Source organism: Phyllobates terribilis, unplaced genomic scaffold, assembly GCF_046119375.1.
Source record: "Phyllobates terribilis strain yellow unplaced genomic scaffold, ASM4611937v1 Scaffold_5__5_contigs__length_657084704, whole genome shotgun sequence".
Lineage (NCBI taxonomy): Eukaryota > Metazoa > Chordata > Amphibia > Anura > Dendrobatidae > Phyllobates > Phyllobates terribilis.
The window spans coordinates 485530238-485547336 of NW_027362765.1; positions in this window are offsets into that span (position 1 = coordinate 485530238).

The window sequence follows — 17099 nt, forward strand, 5'->3', positions numbered from 1 at the left end:
ATCCATCTAGTTGACATGTGAACATTTTATAATGAGTTTATTTTTATCCCATGCCCAATATAAGGAGACCAGTAAAGTAAATTACATATGAGTGTGGGAAGTTTGTTAGATTGGGACCTAAGAGTTTACAGATTAAATGGAAATTGTTTCCTCTTTTTAGCTTCCTGACGAAATGAAAATTGTGTGGAATAACACGTTGACCACAACATCTGGTCAAACCTATAACCTGAAGGGAAGAAAAAAACATTATTCCAGCATAGAACTTTCCGACAAAGTCTTGGATTCTGCCGGTAGGTTTCACATCACTTCCACCAGCTTCATAAGATAACGTGTATACATGGTAAAAAGCTGCTACTTGGTTGTAATACATCTCATATACTCATTGTACATTCAATCATGAGAAGAACTAAGTACACCCTCTTTGAATTCCATGAATTTACATCAGGACAAAATAAAAAAGCATTTGGTGCTTAGAATGTCTTAAAATTAGGTAAATAAAACCTCAGAAACAACAACTCCTGATAAATAACTCTGTGACATTATGTATTTGACAAAAATTCAGCCAACATAGAAAAGCAGTGTGTGAAAAATTAAGTACACCTTATCTGCTTTAAAGGGAATTAACAGGGGAAGTAGCTGCCATGTGCTGCTAATAATATGGAGCTAAAGAGAACCTGTCAGGTCCGATAATGCTATTAGCCTGCAGATATAGGGTTATTGTGTAGGGTAATAGTGTTACGAGGGAGCCCGGCCGCAGTACTGAAAGTACAGCACCCGGGAGAAAATGAACTTTACTTCATCCGGGAACTGCCGGCTTTCAGTGATGCAGGTGTGCCCGGAGCAATTACAGTCACCGGTGAGCACACCCCGGCACTGACTGATAGCCAGCTCGCCAGTGCGCAGTTCAGTGTGGCTCTCAGTCAGAGTGTTTTTACAGCCACCGATTTCAGTGCCCTAAGTGGCAACTGTATTGATCCAGGGATGCCTGTATTTCCCTTCTTTGAAGATCTTCTAATAATCAGATCTTTTCTTATTATGTCCTGATATGTAAAGCAAAAAAAATTCATACAGGGTGTACTTAGTTAATCTAATGCCTGTATAAATTATTTTATTTTCAGAGCGATTACGATCCACACTTGCACACGAGATGTGCCATGCTGCCTGCTGGTTAATCAATGATGTAAATGACAAGCATGGTCCGTTATGGCAGGCTTATGCAAAAAGTGTCAATTCTATCCATCCTGAGCTGCCAGAGGTGAAGAAACATCACAATTATACTTTATGATATAACTTCAACTGTCGATGTACTTTGTGATAACAGGTAAGTAAATTTGATGACTCAATACCTCATGAAATGCAATCACTGTGGAAGAACACCGGTGCGGCTCTTTGGTATTATGCTTTTATATTTTACTTCTATAAGAGTAGACTGACATCTGGAAGCTGTAGGGTTAAGGATGCTACATTATATTATATATATTATATATATTTTGTTTGTACTTTTTGAAACAATCCATGGTACTAACCAACATTCATGCCAGTCTGCTAACCAATGTTCCTTCTATCTTTCTAGATTCGGGCATTTTAGAAAAGCAGCCGAGAATAAATGTTATTGCCGCCGCTGTGGAGGTCGAGTACATCAACTGGCCACCATGTAAGGATGTCACAGCAACAAGAGCAACTCAGGGTGAAGAGACAAGGCGGACAGCTCTCCTCGCTATACAGTACAAGGTTGAAGAAGCGATGGATGGAGCTGTTGTACGGAAACAACTTGTCTGAATTACATTTGGGGCATCGCGGTGGCTCAGTGGTTAGCACTGCAGCCTTGCAGCACTGGGTCCAGGTTTCAAATCCCACTAAGGACAACATCTGCAAGGAGTTTGTATGTTCTCCCCGTGAGTGCGTGGATTTCCTCCAGGTACTCCAGTTTCCTCCCACACTATAAAATCATACAGATAGGGAGTTTAGAATGTGAGCCACAACAATATCAATAATTAGATTGTGAGCCATTACAATAATTAATACATGAAATAAAGTTTAACATCTCAGCTGAATAAAGTATTAATGACCAGATTCATTGCTTTTCCACCCATCTCATGATGATTAGAGCTCACCAGCTCCAGATAATAGGTGACAAGCAGGAAATCACTTACAAGAGTCATTTCTCATTTAAACTTCTCCAGAACCTGGTGCTCTACAAATTACCCATCTTCAGGGGTCTTACCCCAAATATTTCAGGACCAATGCTTAGGTCTGCCTCAGCCTCATTTATAATTCCATTAGTAGCACAGCTCCAATATATTGGGATTAGTGATGATCCAGCACTAAATACTCTAGTGCTCGAATCAAGCATGTTGGACGCTCGGATGGGCCCTACTTGAGTACCGTGTATAATGGAAGTCAATGGGAAACTCGCACTTTTTTCCGGAAGACCTTAACAGGAGGGTTGGGGAGGCAAGGAAAAAAATTGCTGAAATGGGTGAAAGCAGTGCTCAAATGGAATGGAAACAGCATGGGGAAGATGCCTGGACTCATCTCTGACTCCAAGGTCAATGTTGGGGACAATGTTGTCAAGAGTTTTCCTCCACTTTTATAGACTGACAATTAAACATACAAAACTGAAGATAAAATGAATTTTACAGGAAAAAAATGTTCAAAACCATTCCTTCCCGTATAATGACTTGCATATAAGGCAGAATTAAAAAGAGAAAAAAAAAAGTCTCCTCCGCCCCTTAATAGCCGGGCCATCTCACACCGTATTTTCCCGTTGCCTATGACTACAGTTGATGACTTTAAACTGGTTTCTTTCCCCTGAATATTTATATGGGAAGGTCACTACAGGTTCGGGGGAGACCCCCTGAAAGTCATAAGGTGTAGACATCACAATCTCTGCTGGCAGCGAAGAGCTATGGGGAGTTTTCCTAAAGCTAGTCATCTGGCCCTGCAATTGGGACTGAGAAGATTCAAGAATTTAGTGTCTCTCAGCCAGATCTTGAATCTCCAGAGACAAGTTCGCCACATGATCACCAAGCGTGTGCATGGGATCCATGCTGGTGAAAAAAAGGAAACGGTCAACTGTAATGTGACTCTGAGAAGCCATGAGAAAAGGTAGTCAGTAGGTCCAAGGTCAGATACCAGGAGGGATCGAGGTACAGAGAGGAAAGACAAGTGGCATGGCCAGGAAATAGTCCAGGGTTAAATGCCAGGAGAGTACATCAAGACAAAAGAGTAAGTTAAATGGATAGTCAGAAGCCAAGTCCAGGGTCAGGTATCATTATCAGAGGTAGCTTTCATTGATTGTGGGTCTGTTGCCAACTTCATAGATTCAGGACTAGTCCTCAGATTAGGATTTGGGACAGTTAGGTTAGAAAGACCTATTCAAATTCTTGCCATTGACACTGTTACTCCAGAACTTTGTCAAGTTGATAATGGTGGAATTCACACTTAAAGTGGGAACAATTCACTCTGAGTCCATCTCCTGCTATGTTTTGGATAATTTGCCTGCTGGGTTGTTATTGGGGTTTCCATGGCTGCGTATTCATTATTCTGTTATTGATTGGTGATTGAAGAATATTGTTAAGTGGAGCCTCAACTCTCATAAGAAATTATTTATTTCTTTATAAATTTTTACCGGAGGTGCTCCTGTGGATAAAGATAGAGACTCCACTGTAAGCTTAGTGGAAACGTTCCAATAGGCTCGCAGGTGACTGCTCAAAATCGCATAGATTCAAGATAAAAATTTATTTTGAATTAAAAACCAGTCAAGGGATGAGTGGTTGGCATATAGTAGCATATAATGGCAAAACGCATTTCTGCTCTCAAGGAGCCTTCATCAGGTGCATGTTGAGCTATACAATATACAAGCTTTAAATACCCTATTTGTATAGTAAGGAGTGGGGCTCTCTCCCCCTGCATTAAGCTGAATTTCATTATATCAAACAGCCTACACCTTCCTACCCGCACACAGGCTGCGAGAACACTCCATCCCAACCACATTTAAAAAAAAAAGCCTGCCAGTATCCAAAAAATGACCGGCATACACATGAAATACACAATTAACTGAAAGGATTCTATACACAAATAAAACCAAGAGAATAACCAAGGAGAAAATGAGATTCTCCCATTTTTGATTTTCAGTTTTACATTTGCATTCCCCATTTACTTCATATTCATTCATAAATAGATTCAAGTTTTGTATAGTTGGCCTTTAGATTTGTAGAAAAATATATGTAAGTATTATAAATAAAGGGACGATAGTAAATAAAAAAATATATATATACAGTATATATATATATTTTAGCAATAGAATAAACATATTAAAATGGCACGACCCTCCTCAAGTCCAAAAGCCTTTCTTCCGATGTGAATTCAAACCATGGGCTATATTTGTATATATTTTATATATTCCATCTGTGAATAAAGGACATTGCAAATTTTAAACTGTTTTGCTTTGATAATGGCTAGTAAATAACCGTTTGATAACATTATGTTTGTATAGTTTATTGTCATCTTGAGATTGGAAAAAATAAATTAATTAATTAATAAATAATATATATATATATATACACAGTACAGACCAAAAGTTTGGACACACCTTCTCATTTAAAGATTTTTCTGTATTTTCATGACTTTCAAAATTGTACATTCACACTGAAGGCATCAAAACTATGAATTAACACATGAAACACATGTGAAACAACTGAAAATATGTCTTATATTCTAGGTTCTTCAAAGTAGCCACCTTTTGCTTTGATGACTGCTTTGCACACTCTTGGCATTCTCTTGATGAGCTTCAAGGGGTAGTCACCGGAAATGGTCTTCCAACAATCTTCAAGGAGTTCCCAGAGATGCTTAGCACTTGTTGGCCCTTTTGCCTTCACTTTGCGGTCCAGCTCACCCCAAACCATCTCGATTTGGTTCAGGTCTGGTGACTGTGGAGGCCAGGTCATCTTGCGTAGCACCCCATCACTCTCCTTCTTGGTCAAATAGCCCTTACACAGCCTGGAGGTGTGTTTGGGGTCATTGTCCTGTTGAAAAATAAATGTTGGTCCAACTAAACGCAAAGCGGATGGAATAGCATGCCGCTGCAAGATGCTGTGGTAGCTATGCTGGGTCTGTATGCCTTCAATTTTGAATAAATGCCCAATAGTGTCACCAGCAAAGCACCCCCACAAAATCACACCTCCTCCTCCAAGCTTCACAATGGGAACCAGGCATTCTCTTGATGAACTTCAAGAGGTAGTCACCGGAAATGGTTTTCACTTCACAGGTGTGCCCTGTCATGTTTAATAAGTGGGATTTCTTGCCTTATAAATAGGGTTGGGACCATCAGTTGTGTTGTGCAGAAGTCTGGTGGATACACAGCTGATAGTCCTACTGAATAGACTGTTAGAATTTGTAAAGAAAAATGAGTGGCCATCATTACTTTAAGAAATGAAGTTCAGTCAGTCCGAAAAATTGGGAAAACTTTGAAATTGTCCCCAAGTGCAGTTGCAAAAACAATCAAGTACTACAAAGAAACTGGCTCACATGAGGACCGCCCCAGGAAAGGAAGACCAAGAGTCACCTCTGCTTCTGAGGATAAGTTTATCCGAGTCACCAGCCTCAGAAATAGCAGGTTAACAGCAGCTCAGATTAGAGACCAGGGCAGTGCAACACAGAGTTCTAGCAGCAGACACATCTCTTCAACAACTGTTAAGAGGAGACTTTGTGCAGCAGGCCTTCATGGTAAAATAGCTGCTAGGAAACCACTGCTAAGGACAGGCAACAAGCAGAAGAGACTTGTTTGGGCTAAAGAACACAAGGAATGGACATTAGAACAGTGGAAATCTGTGCTTTGGTCTGATGAGTCCAAATTTGAGATCTTGGGTTCCAACCACCGTGTCTTTGTGCGACGCAGAAAAAGTGAATGGATGGACTCTACATGCCTCGTTCCCACCGTGAAGCATAGAGGAGGAGGTGTGATGGTGTGGGGGTGCTTTGCTGGTGATACTGTTGGGGATTTATTCAAAATGAAGGCATACTGAAACAGCATGGCTACCACAGCATCTTGCAGCGGCATGCTATTCCATCCGGTTTGCATTTAGTTGGACCATCATTTATTTTTCAACAGGACAATGACCCCAAACACACCTCCAGGCTGTGTAAGGGCTATTTGACCAAGAAGGAGAGTGATGGGGTGCTACGCCAGATGACCTGGCCTCCACAGTCACCAGACTTGAACCCAATCGAGATGGTTTGGGGTGAGCTAGACCGCAGAGTGAAGGCAAAACGGTCAACAAGTGCTAAGCATCTCTGGGAACTCCTTCAAGATTGTTGGAAGACCATTTCCGGTGACTACCTCTTGAAGCTCATCAAGAGAATGCCAAGAGTGTGCAAAGCAGTCATCAAAGCAAAAGGTGGCTACTTTGAAGAACCTAGAATATAAGACATATTTTCAGTTGTTTCACACTTTTTTATTAAGTATATAATTCCACATGTGTTAATTCATAGTTTTGATGCCTTCAGTGTGAATGTACAATTTTCATAGTGAAGAAAATACAGAAAAATCTTTAAATGAGAAGGTGTGTCCAAACTTTTGGTCTGTACTATAAATATATAAAAAACACTAAAAAAAACAAACAAAAAAAACAGAAAAAAATAAAAACACACTAAAAAAAGACACACAACATTTTTTTTATGTAAAAAAAAAATAATATTAAAAAAATAAATAAATAAAAATAGAAATAAATAAGGAAAGCCCTACTAGAGTTGCAATAAATTACCAATCACAAGTGCGAAATATACGCACCTATATCTGAAATGAACAGGATTTTTATTTTGGCTGTGGGTGATTGATTCCATCTACTATTAAAGGATGCTGTTAGACGAACTCTACAACCTCATTTAAACCGTCCGGATGGAGGCTCCCAAGCTTAAAAATCCAGAAGGATTCTTTGGAATTAAGGGTGGCTCTTCTATTTCTGATACCTGCAGGGATCTGTTCAAGCGGTGTGACTACTACAGAATCAAAATTTTTATTATGCACTAATGTGATGTGCTTGGATAGACTTTGCTTCAGAAAGCCTGTTTTGGCATTATGCCTCTGGCCGTTCTCATGGTTCCGCAAGGTCTGAACTGTACATCCCACATAATTGAGCCCACAGTTACATGTGACTGCATATATAAGAAATTCAGAACCACATGTGAACTCATACGTAGGCTTTGCAGTAACCTGAGCTATTTTATCGTTTGGGGCTCTCTTGTCAAAGTTGATAATTCTACAACAACAACAATTTTTCTTCTGGAAATTAAAGATTCCCACTTTTTCTTTATCAGGCCTCTGTACAGTATAAATATTTTCATTCCTCAACAGACTGGGCTCTAAACTATTTTTTATAGTTTTGCCCCTGCTAAACACTATATTGGGTCTCGATCTTTTAAAATTGGGTCCTTCCTAACAAGATATCAATATTTATTTAATATTTTACGAATGATGTGGTTTCTTTTATTATATACTGTAATGAAACTATGTTTCCAGTCGGATTTGCTCTTCTCTGGATTGCTTGGTGGTTTCTGAATCAAACAATCGTTTTGAGTGAGCGCTAGATTATTTTGATTGGAGGATGCCATTAATGCTCTAGGGTAACCCTTCTCTTTGAATCTTGTGATCAATGTGTTTGATTGTTCCTGGTAATCTGCTGTTGAGGTACAGTTACGCCTAATGCGTCGGAATTGACTAGAAGGGAATTTTTTTCTTCCACTTGGGGTAATGTATGCTTGAGTTATCAAGATATCCATTTGTGTCTACTAGTGATGAGCGAGCATGCTCGCCACTGCTCGGTACTCGCCCAAGCATCTCAGTACTCGAGATGTTCGCAGCTCGCCGAGTACTTGCGCGATGCTCGGATGGGAGCTCGGGTCCCCGTCCTGCATGTTTGGCGCTATTTAGAGCACCAATCATACAGGGATTGTCTGCCACTCACTGTAATGTCACAGCCATGGTGGTTGTGGCATTACAGTGATTGCCTAAATTGATGGGAACAGTGCTCACAGTGAAAAATGAAAAGCCGGCAATTCAGCAGCGGCATACACCGGTACCCGCCAATGTAGAACAGAAAGAATAGAGCATCACACATAGATTAGATAGATAGAAACATGTCAGTCACATATATAATAAGTAAAGTGACAGTGTTGGTTACTGTACTTGTTATTTAGTGTTAAAATAAAGGATTTATTTTAAAAAAATAATAGTGTTTTCAATGCACCCGTCTCTTTAAAAAAGCCGGCCCACAATTCATCATCGGTACCCGACAATTTAGAACAGAAAGAATAGAGCGACACACATAGATTAGATAGACAGAAACATGTCAGTCACATATATAATAAGTAGAGTGACAGTGTTGGTTACTGTACTTGTCATTTAGTGTTAACATAAAGGATTTATTAAAAAAAAAATTGGCGTAGGGTTCCCCGTAATTTTAGTCTCTAGCGGAGGTTAAGCAGATGGCTGGGAAAGATGTTTGAAGCCTGGGAAGGGAGTAATACCCACGGAGCTTCCCAGGCTACTAATATCAGCCCCCAGCTGTATACTTAGGCTTTACCAGCTATTAAAATGGGGGACCCCCCCAAAAAATGACGTGGGGTCCCCCCTATTTTAATAGCTAGCAAAGGCTAGGCAGACAGCTGGGGCTGATATTAATAGCCCAGGAAGGGTGCCATGAATATTGGCCCCCTCCCAGGCTAGAAACACCAGCCGTCGGCCGCCCCAGAAATGGCGCATCCATAGGATGCGCCAATTCTGGCACTTAGCCTCGCTCTTCCCACTGCCCTGTAGCAGTGGCAGTGAGGTAATAGGGTTGGGGTTGATGTCAGCTTATAATGTCAGCTGACATCAAGCCCAGATTAGTAATGGAGAGGCGTCTATAAGACACCCCCATTACTAACCCCATAGTCAAAGTTAAAAAAAAAACACAAACGCCCAGAATAAAGTCCTTTAATTGAAATAAACACACAATTCTTTAATGTTCTAAATTAAACCATACTTACCATCACGTCCATTCCAGCTAAAGCCAAAGATCTCCTGCAATAAAAATAAATTAATGAACCAACCTCATCCATGGTTCCCAGGACGGCTCCAGCTCTGCTACATTCACATGACAGGCTGGATCGCAGCAGAAAGCTGCCATCCAGCTTGCCATGCCGCAGACACTGAGAAGCGCAGGCATGCTTGCGCTCTGCAATGTCTCTGCAGGATGACAAGCTGCATGGCAGCGCTCAGCTGCAATCCAGCCTGTCATCTCAATGCCATCCCAGTGTGGGAGAATTCTCCTGCTGAAGCACTGAGCGCAGGAGAATTTTCCCACGCTGTCAGTGACGTGCATGAGGTGAGCTGAGTTCATTGGACATGAACTCGGCTCATCTGGATGCCGTCACAGCCAGACACTGAGGAGCGCAAGCATGCCTGCGCTTCTCAGTGTCTGCGGCATGGCAAGCTGGATGGCAGCTTTCGGCTGCGATCCAGCCTGTCATGTGAACCATGGAAAGGTAAGGATGAGGTTGCTTTATTATTTTACTTTTATTGCAGAAGACATTGGCTTCAGCTGGAATGGGCGTGATGATAAGTATGGTTTAATTTAGAACATTAAAAAATCGTGTGTTTATTTCAATTAAAGGACTTTATTCTGGGTGTTGTGTTTTTTTTAAATACTTTACTAGAAATTCATGGCGGTCATGTCTAACATTGGCGTGACCCCATGAATTTTGGGCTTAGGGCCAGCTGATAATACCAAGCTGACCCTAACCCCTTAATTACCCAGTGAGCCACTGCACCAGGGCCCTGGATGAGTTGGGTACAGCGCCAGAAGATGGTGCTTCTATGAACGCGCCATTTTCTGGGGTGGCTGCGGACTGCAATTTGCAGCGAGTGGGGCCCAGAAAGCTTGGGCCTCCCTGTGCTGCGGATTCCAGCACCCAGCTGCCTAGTTGTACCTGGCTGGACACAACAATAGGGCGAAGCCCCACGTATTTTTTTTTTTTTAATTATTTCATGAAATTCATGAAATAATTAAAAAAAGGGCTTCCTTGTATTTTTTTTCCAGCCAGGTACAAATAGGCATCTGGGGGATGGGGGCAGCCCGTTCCTGCCTGCTGTACCTGGCTGGACACAAAAATAGGGCGAAGCCCCACGTATTTTTTTTTTAAATTATTTCATGAAATAATGGCAGCTTTCTGCTGCGATCCAGCCTGTCATGTGAATGTAGCAGAGCTGGAGCTGTCCTGGGAACCATGGAAAGGTAAGGATGAGGTTGGTTTATTATTTTATTTTTATTGCAGGAGATCATTGGCTCCAGCTGGAATGGGCGTGATGGTAAGTATGGTTTAATTTAGAACATTAAGGAATTGTGTGTTTATTTCAATTAAAGGACTTTATTTTGGGTGTTTGTGGCTTTTTTAACTTTGACTATGGGGTTAGTAATGGGGGTGTCTTATAGACGCCTCTCCATTACTAACCTGGGCTTGATGTCAGCTGGCATTATAAGCTGACATCAACCCTAGCCCTATTACCCCACTACCACCGCTACAAGGCAGTGGGAAGAGCCAGGCTAAGTGCCAGAATTGGCGCATCCTATGGATGCGCCATTTCTGGGGCGGCCGACGGCTGGTGTTTCTAGCCTGGGAGGGGGCCAATATTCATGGCACCCTTCCTGGGCTATTAATATCAGCCCCCAGCTATCTGCCTAGCCTTTGCAAGCTATTAAAAGAGGGGGGACCCCATGTCATTTTTTTGAGGGTTCCCCCATTTTAATAGCTGGTAAAGGCTTGGTATTCAGCTGGGGGCTGATATTAGTAGCCTGGGAAGCTCCATGGGTATTACCCCCTTCCCAGGCTTCAAACATCTGCCACAGCCGTCTGCTTAACCTCTGCTAGAGACTAAAATTATGGGAAACCCCACGCCAATTTTTTAATTAATAAATCCTTTATTTTAACACTAAATGACAAGTACAGTAATCAACACTATCACTGTACTTATTATATTTGTGACTGACATGTTTCTATCTATCTAATCTATGTATGATGCTCTATTCTTTCTGTTCTAAATTGTCTGGTACCGGTGTATGCCGCTGATGAATTGCCGGCAGGCTTTTTTAAAGAGACAAAAACACTATTATTTTTTTTAAATAAATCCTTTATTTTAACACTAAATAACAAGTACAGTAACCAACACTGTCACTGTACTTATTATATATGTGACTGACATGCTTCTATCTATCTAATCTATGTGTGATGCTCTATTCTTTCTGTTCTAAATTGTCGGGTACCGGTGTATGCCGCTGCTGAATTGCCGGCCGGCTTTTTTAAAGAGACGGGTGCATGAAAATCGGAGGTCACTAGTGTGTTCCAAGTGCCCTGCTATGTTTTTCATGCACCCTCCTATATACCCTGTCTGCCTATATATTCTGCCTGCCTGACGTTTAATTGAGCACTGTTCCCATCGATTTGGGCAATTTTTGACCTTCTGCAGACCGCCGGGGGGGACCACCAGAAAAATGCTCGAGTTTCCCATAGACTTACATTGGGCTCATTGCTCGGGTCGAGCACCCGAGTATTCCAATGTGCTCGACCCGAGCTTCGAGCACCCGAGCATTTTAGTGCTTGCTCATCACTAGTGTCTACCAATTTGAAATATGTTCTACTTTGGATTTTTTGACCTGCAGTATGTAGTTCAAGATCCAAATAAACATTTTTTTCTTTAGATGTATTGCTAGCGAACGATAAGCCCCAATCATTTTGGTTTAACTCTTTCACAAAGGACTCTGCTTCGCTTGCTGTGCCCCTCCATATTATGATTAAATCATCGATATATCTGCGATAATATCGAATGTGATCCTTGTATTTGGGGGCAGTGAGTGGTGACAGGGACTCGAATCGCCCCATGAATAAATTTGTGAAACTGGGTGTGACCCGAGTAGAGATGAGCGTTGTTCTACTCGAACTGTTCGCCAATCTCAAATTCGAGCTGTTTTGGGCGGTGTTCGAGCCGGTCGGCGAACACGAACAATTTGAGAAAAATTCGGCTGTTCGAGGTTATGTTCGATAACTGTTCGTGCACCAAAATCATAACTGGATTTTTTCTCAGTAATGATGAAAATTAATGTTAATACGCAGTTTGAGTGTACAGCGGGGCGGGGGGAGGGGCAGGGGATGGATCTCTGCAGGAACAATGAAGATCTCCATTTTTTTTTCTCTTTCCCGCATTTGCAGTGGGGAGTTGCAATCTGTCAGCCTATCAGCAGCGCACACACGGAGCGAAGAGCTTTTTTTCACACAAGCAAGGGCATGTGTGATTGGCAGTGTATGTCACATGTCCTTGCCCTATAAGACCAAGCCATTTTCCCCGTCGCCACCATTTTCTCACTGCTGCAGCTGCGTGTTAGACGGCACCGCTGTTGCTGTGTGCGCTATACCTTGTTAATTTCAAGCCAATTTTCGCACAAATATACAGATAGCTTGGGAGTAGGGAATAGTTGTGATTGCAGTCCTTTTAAGGACTAGGTTACAGCATTTCCTACGACTTTTATCAGGCAGGTCTGTGCTCTTAAATAGATAGATTGTGGGAGTAAAGACTAATTGTAATTGGAGTACTTTTCAGGACTAGGTTACATCAGTTCCTATCAGTTTTTGCCAGGCAGGTCTGTGCCAGTGCTGTGCAAGTTTTTTTCACAGCATTTGGCTGAATCTAGCAAAGCTAATCCTTTTTGGCCTATTGCAGAGTGTGTTAGTCAGTGGAGTAGCCTATCTGTGTTGCAAGATATACCACCTGTGTATAGAATACCAATTTTTTTACTGCACCTAGTGAAGTAAAATCTTTTGGGCATAGCATCATTCTATTACTCCATCTATACTGACCTCCATCAGGTTGCAAACTGAATATAATTTTTTTCTGCATCTAGCTCTGAAAAAATATTTGGGCTTCTAGCAGTGTGTGGGACTTGGTCTATTAGTCCATCTATACTGACCTCCATCAGGTTGCAAATTAAAAATAATTTTTTTCTTCATTTAGCTCTGAAAAAATATTTGGGCTTCTAGCAGTGTGTGGGACTTGTTCTATTAGTCCTTCTATACTGACCTCCAGCAGGTTGCAAATTGAATATAATTTTTTTCTGCATCTAGCTCTGAAAAAATATTTGGGCTTCTAGCGGTGTGTGGGACTTGGTCTATTAGTCCATCTATACTGACCTCCATCAGGTTGCAAATTAAAAATAATTTTTTTCTGCATCTAGCTCTGAAAAAATATTTGGGCTTCTAGCAGTGTGTGGGACTTGGTCTATTAGTCCATCTATACTGACCTCCATCAGGTTGCAAATTAAAAATAATTTTTTTCTTCATTTATCTCTGAAAAAATATTTGGGCTTCTAGCAGCGTGTGGGACTTGTTCTATTAGTCCATCTATACTGACCTCCATCAGGTTGCAAATTAAAAATAATTTTTTTCTGCATCTAGCTCTGAAAAAATATTTGGGCTTCTAGCAGTGTGTGGGACTTGGTCTATTAGTCCATCTATACTGACCTCCATCAGGTTGCAAATTAAAAATAATTTTTTTCTGCATCTAGCTCTGAAAAAATATTTGGGCTTCTAGCAGTGTGTGGGACTTGTTCTATTAGTCCTTCTATACTGACCTCCAGCAGGTTGCAAATTGAATATAATTTTTTTCTGCATCTAGCTCTGAAAAAATATTTGGGCTTCTAGCGGTGTGTGGGACTTGGTTTATTAGTCCATCTATACTGACCTCCATCAGGTTGCAAATTAAAAATAATTTTTTTCTGCATCTAGCTCTGAAAAAATATTTGGGCTTCTAGCGGTGTGTGGGACTTGGTCTATTAGTCCATCTATACTGACCTCCATCAGGTTGCAAATTAAAAATAATTTTTTTCTGCATCTAGCTCTGAAAAAATATTTGGGCTTCTAGCAGTGTGTGGGACTTGGTCTATTAGTCCATCTATACTGACCTCCATCAGGTTGCAAATTGAATAAAAAAATTTTCTGCATCTAGCTCTGAAAAAATATTTGGGCTTCTAGCGGTGTGTGGGACTTGGTCTATTAGTCCATCTATACTGACCTCCATCAGGTTGCAAATTAAAAATAATTTTTTTCTGCATCTAACCCAGCCAATAGTTTTGGCCTAATACCACAGTTTGGCCACTCAGCTCTGCTCGGTTACCATCCATTGTTTTTTTGTGCAAACAACTCCAGAGTTGTGAATTAGTTAACCACCAAAATGAGTGGAAAAAGGCCTGCTGCTGGTGGAAAGGGGAATAGGCGTGTTGGGAAGGGGAAAAAAGGTTGTGTCCGTGGGGTAGGTGCAGAAGAAAGACCATCTTCCAGCCAAACTAAAATGTCTACTTCTTTTAGCGGACAATGTGATAAGATCCCTTTCTTACGGCCACGCCAATCGCTACAAATTCCAGATGAGGCACAAAAACAGCAGGTGCTTCAACGGATATCAAGTGCTCCTTTAAGTGGGCTCTCCTCCACATCAACTTCAACATCACAAATACTCCAGTCTCAAAGGTGTCACCCAAATCGCACTTGCTTCCTCACAGCTCCCAAATCTCCAGCTGCCCGTCTGAGTATGAGGTAGAACAGATGGTTGAGTCTGCAGAGCTGTTTACTCATACTATAGCCTGGGAATCAGAGGTCGACTCCAGCGCTTCTGTGAATCCAGACGAGGAAATGATCTGCACTGATGCCTAGAATCTTTATGAGTCGGATCCAGGACCAGACGCAGAAGGTTCTGACCATAATGTAGACCCTCATTCCCAAACTGTAACTCCTGTTGGTGGAGACAATGAGGAAGACGATGATAAGACTCAAATACCTGATTGGAGCGACAACTTTAGTTTTTTGTCAGGGCAGGAACAGGTTGGCTCTGAGGACGACGGGTGTGATAACGCACAGGGTGATGATGATGAGGTCGGAGATCCCACTTACTGTCAACCCACAGTCAGCCAAGAGATGAGGTCAGCAGAGGAGGTGGAGGAAGATGCTAGTGACGACGAGGTCAGGTTGCGCCTTCCTGGACAGAGACGTAGTACTGGAAGCACGTCAACAACTGCATCCTCAAACACAACTCTGCCTCTCACCACAAGTCGTGGTGGCTCTTCAGGTCGCATGGGTGCTAAGCCTTGCATAGCCTGGGCATTTTTTCAGATCGATAAAGATGACCCAACTCGTGTTATCTGTAACATTTGTCAGCAAAAGCTAAGTAGAGGCCAAAAAATACATAGTTTGAGTACTTCATGCATGAACCGGCACATGGACATGAAGCATAAGTTGCAGTGGGAAGCTCAGTGTGCTACAATGCGGTCTAGCCGGCCGGGCCAACCACCGTCTGCCATATCTTGTGCATCCGCGGCCTCTTCATCCTCTGTGACTGGGGGGACAGCAGTCACACCTGTTTTGGGGCGCAGACCTGCCACCTCTTTACCCGCAACAGCCAGCGTGATTGGCAGGTCATCATTTTCTTTGGAGGTGGTAACACCAGCTGGTCTTGAGCGCTGTCCGACATCGATAGCACCACCTTTGGATCAAGGCAACCTAACATGTCCGCCTGCATCTTCCTCACAGACCGGCAGTTTGCCGGGGACACCCTTATCAACCCCGTCTAAGCACAATAGCCAGCCCTCGGTCCCTCAGATGTGGACAAGTAAAAGACCATTTCCTCCTAGATATGAGAAAGCTAAGAGGTTGAATTTCACCATCTGCAAGCTCTTGGCTACAGAAATGCTGCCTTTCCGCCTGGTGGACACAGAGGATTTTCGAGACCTTATGTCCGTCGCAGTGCCCCAGTACCAGATGCCCAGTCGGCACTACTTCTCAAAGAAAGGTGTGCCTGCGCTCCACCAGCATGTCGCACACAACATCACCGCTTCTTTGAGAAACTCTGTGTGTGACAGGGTGCATTTCACCACAGACACTTGGACGAGTAGGCATGGACAGGGGCGTTACATGTCGCTGACTGGGCACTGGGTAACTATGGTGACAGCAGGACAAGGGGCTGCTGTCCAAGTCTTGCCGTCCCCACGAGTTGTGCGTCAATCCTCTTTATGTCATTTTTCCTCCACTGCTTCTGCCTCCTCAACCTCCTCTCGGTCTTCCACCTGCACCCAAAGCCTGTCTGGTCATGCCACAAGCTTTCTAACTGCGCAGAAGGGATCCTGCACACCTCCTTACTATGCTGGCAGTAGGGCTCAACGTCATCAGGCGGTTTTTACATTGAAATGTCTGGGAAATGTGAGTCACACAGCTGAGGAGTTGTGGTCAGCTCTGGAGAACCAATTTCATGAATGGTTGTCTCCACTGGACCTGAAACCAGGGAAGGCCGTGTGCGACAATGCTGCAAACCTGGGTGCGGCCCTTCGCCGGGGCAATGTCACACACGTGCCTTGTATGGCTCACGTGTTGAACCTGGTTGTCCAGCAATTTTTAGCCCACTATCCCAGACTAGATGGCCTTCTGCAGAGGGCACGGTCGCTGTGTGCTCACTTCCGCCGTTCGCATCCCGCAGCTCAGCGACTTACATCTCTACAGAAGTCGTTGGGCCTGCCACTTCACCGGCTAAAATGCGATGTGCCTACCCGGTGGAATTCAACTCTGCACATGTTGCAGCGACTGTGGCAGCACCGACAAGCCCTGGTGCAATACGTTCTGACGTATAGCCTGGGCCAACGAGATTCAGAGGTGGGGCAAATCACGCTGGAGGAGTGGTCTCAGATCAGGGACCTATGCACCCTTCTGCACAGTTTTGAAATGGCGACGAAGATGTTTAGTGCTGACGATGCCATTATCAGCATGACTATTCCGGTGATTTACATGCTGGAGCACATGTTAAACAGAATTCGGAGTCAGGTGGTGGCACAAGAGGAGGTGGAGGAAGTAGAGGAGGAGGAGTTGTATGCGGAAGGGCTAACATCTGCAAGGTCCAGACGGTCGGCAGCACCAGGGCGGCAGGCATGTGAGGGTGGGGGAGATGATTTTACCAGGGCGCATGGTAGCAGCCAAACTAGTGAGGAAGGTGCAGGAGCCCAGGAAGAAGTGGAGGACGAACTGATGGAAGACTC